This window comes from Lactuca serriola, chromosome 7 (assembly GCF_051521515.1).
Source record: "Lactuca serriola cultivar US96UC23 chromosome 7, Lser_US96UC23_V15, whole genome shotgun sequence".
NCBI lineage: Eukaryota > Viridiplantae > Streptophyta > Magnoliopsida > Asterales > Asteraceae > Lactuca > Lactuca serriola.
Genome location: NC_136414.1, coordinates 207,177,609 through 207,181,529, shown reverse-complemented (window position 1 = coordinate 207,181,529; position 3,921 = coordinate 207,177,609).

The following is a 3,921-nucleotide window of genomic DNA, read 5'->3' as shown; positions in this document are numbered from 1 at the left end:
GATAGTATCAGTGCGCTGCATAAGGCTCGCTTTAGCGTTTGGAATGCCTTCTCTTGTTTCTCTTCCTAGTCAAAGGCCATGCCTTTTTGGGTCAATGTAGTAAGCGGTTTCGTGATCCTAGAGAAGTTCTGAATGAACCTGCGATAGTAGCCAGTGAGGCCTAGAAATTAAAAAATTTCTATAGGCATCTTCGGTGCTGACCAGTTCTCAATGGCCTTTATTTTGGAAGGGTCCACGTCAATTCCTTCTTCGCTAACCACGTGACCCAAGAATTCGACTCTTCGAATCCAAAATTCGCATTTAGAGAAATTCACGTAGAGCTTCTCTGATCGTAGTGTCTCTAAGACCGGACATAGATGTTGACTATGCTCCTCCTTACTTCGAGAGTAGATAAGTATGTCATCGATGAATACAATGTGAACTGATCCAAGTAAGGACGACACACCCTATTGTTCAATCCGAATGGCATCACCACAAACTCGTAGTGTCCATAACGAGTTTGGAAGCCTATCTTCGGAACATCCTCCTCTAGCACTCGTAACGGGTGATACCCGGATCTCAGATCAATCTTTGAAAAGTAATTTTCCCCTTGCAGTTGGTCAAACAAGTCATCTATGCGAGGTAGAGGGTAACGATTCTTGACGGTAAGCTTGTTTAGTTCTCTGTAGTCGATGCACATATGGAACGATCCGTCTTTCTTCTTTACGAACAAGACTAGTGCTCCCTAGGGTGAGAAACTTGGTATAATAAAGCCCTTGCTGAGCACTTCATTAATTTGACCGAATAGATCCTTCATCTCAGCTGGTGCTAGATGATAGGGCGATTTGGCTACTGGGGTAGCCCCTGGAACTAAGTCAATTCTAAACTCGACTTGATGCTATGGTGGTAATCCTGGTAGTTCTTCTAGAAAGATGTCGGGAAAGTTGCGTACTTATGGGATGTTATTTATGTCATTCGTCTCTTGGCTCATATCAACCACATGGGCAAGGAATGCATGACATTCCTTTCATAAGTACTTCTGGGCTTGTATACTCGAAATGATACGAAGGTTCATCCTTGGTTTGTTGCCATAGATAACTAGGGTTTCGTTAGATGGTAGATTTAGACGGATGACTTTCTCAAAGCATAGAATGTCAGCATGATGGAGACTTAACTACTCCTTGCCAACAATGACATCGAAACTTTTAATTGAAACATGCATGAGGTCGATTGGGAAAGAGTGGTTATCTAGAGAGAGAGAGAGAGAGTACATCCTATGAAAATTTCGCTAGAAGTCTTAGTCTTTCCATTAGCCATTTCTACGACGAATGTTTCTTTTAGTGCTTGCGGTGCTTGATTAAGTAAGTGTTTAAATCCTTGGTTCACAAAACTCCTCTCCGCCCCACTATCGAATAGTGGAACACCCAAAAATTTTCAACCAATTTAAACTTTTCAAAAACAACCCATATTCATTAATTCATTACAAAAAGGTTTTCAATTCATTTATTATCAGATTGTTTCCCAGAACCACATCATAAACACATAAAACATGAGGAGCGGTACGATCACGCCTTCGCCTTGCCACGATCTCCTGAAGTACCTGAAACAATACACTGAAAACTGTAAGCCCGAAAGCTTAGTGAGTTACCCCCAAAATACCTACCACATATACTATATACATAACATATCATATCATAAACATAACAACCATGCACTTCGGGTCTACTGTGTGACTGGTCCTCCGCATTGGGCTTTCAGTCCACCTGGTCCACCCTCCGAGTCTAGCCATATACATTGAGTCTGTAGTGTGGTTGGTCTGCCCCCACCGGGCCTTCAACCCACCTGGTCCACTCTCTGAGTCTACAGTATGACTGGTCTGCCCGCACAGGGCCTTCAGTCGGCCTGGTCCACTTTCCAAGCCTCGACACATCTGTCCGCCCTCGTGGGGCCTTCAACCTATCCGGACTGCTCGCTGGGCCTTCAGGATATCCGGTCTGCCCTGGGTATGTTGGCCTACAGCACAAAGCAGGACTCGCCTCAACCCACCCACAGTCAATCAACCATGTGCACATAAACATATAATCATATAACAATTCATCACTAATCAACCGATCTAGCAGCTCACATACATAGCACACTCTAACCAGGATACCGACCTAACCGGTCAGTAACATAACATCATCCTATATACCAGGATTCCGACCCTAACCAGGTCTCTAACATATACCATCCTAACTACCAGGATGCAACATATAGCAAAGCAATAACATAACAACTACCCGGATTTCCATCCGATATAGGGCCGGCCTTGGTGCCTTATACCCTATCGATATAGTGAGGATAACTCACCTCGCAAAGCCGATCTGCAGAAGTAAGATCACACTGCTCCAACCTCCGACACGAACTCCACCACTGATCAATACCAAAAGACTGAACTCAATAAATACCAATAATTACCAAAATACCCTTGGAACAAACTGGTCAACTCTTGGTCAAAGTCAAAGTCCTCAGTCAAAGTCCACCTTCCTGTGTGACCCTACTCGCCGAGTCGCCCTGTCGACTCGCCGAGTCCCACAATTCTGAGTCCCTTATCGCTCAACTCACCGAGTCGCCCCTCGACTCACCGATTCACCTTTCAACCAGAAAAGGTTTGGACTCCACGACCAGACTCGCTGAGTCCAAGAACAGACTCGCCGAGTCCAAGGCAATCTTGAACAGACTCGCCGAGTCCAAGGCAATCTTGAACAGACTCGCCGAGTTGTTCTTCTAACTCGTTGAGTTCCTGGCTATCTTCATGCAACTCATCGAGTACACCTATGTAACTCGCCGAGTTACTACGCGACTCATGCCAAATCTCTAGCCCGACTCGCCAAGTCATCTCCCAGACTCGTCGAGTCCAACGTGAAGTTCCATAATCTCGAGTCACAGAGCCACTCCTTTACTCTAAACACTAGATCAGGGTCCCTATGGTTCATTATCAACATAAATTTGCTACCTTTACGTGTTTCCATGACCCATTCATCAAAAAACCAAGTTAAAATGGAACTGAACTCATTAGGGATGGCTCTTGCATGGCTAATCAGAGGGCTTTCTTCACATAGAATCCATATGGAACTCAGATCTGGAGTTTTAACTCCAAATCTGACTCATGCATCATTGTAAGTCCCTAAAATTTGCTTGTGTATCAATCAGATCCAATTTATGGTGCGGAATCCCAATCAATTGGATGATGTCAGATCAAATAGAAGAGAAGGAGAAGAAGAATAACTTGAATCTAATGTAATGATGATATATTGATGCTCCTTACAATAGATTCTCTCTCTCACATACACTTCTTCTCTCTAACTTTCTATCTCTTGTCTAGCCTTCCCTCCTATTCTAACCGTACACTCCCACATGCACTCCTCTATTTATATGGACCTCCAGCCATACACATGTGTACAACCGCACACCCTGTGTATGGCCGCACACAGGGTGTGCGGCCATACACACGTGTACGGCCGTACACACAAACCGCAAACACATACAACATTACATAAAAATATATTTTCCTAGAAAAGCAAAGTATAAACCATATTTTTGACCCAACAATCTCCCCCTTGGTTTATAGGTTACTTTTCTAATTGGCCCAACAAACCCCCCCTAAAAAGTAGCTGCCTTTTTCTTGTTAATCTTCATTGGGAGCTTGGCTTCAGCATTAATCTTCAAATTTCATCACAGCATCAAGATGAACATATGAATCTTCAAGAATGACTTCATCTCGAGCGGTTGGGCTTTTCTTCAAGATTTGACTCTGAACGCACATTGGGTGAGGAGGCTTGATTAAAAGATTCTTGAAAGATAGCACTTTTAGCTTGAGAATCTTCAGAGAGAACAACGGAGAGAAATAATCTTCTGGATCACTTCAGCAGGTTTAAGATAGCAGCAGACTGATTGAGGAGG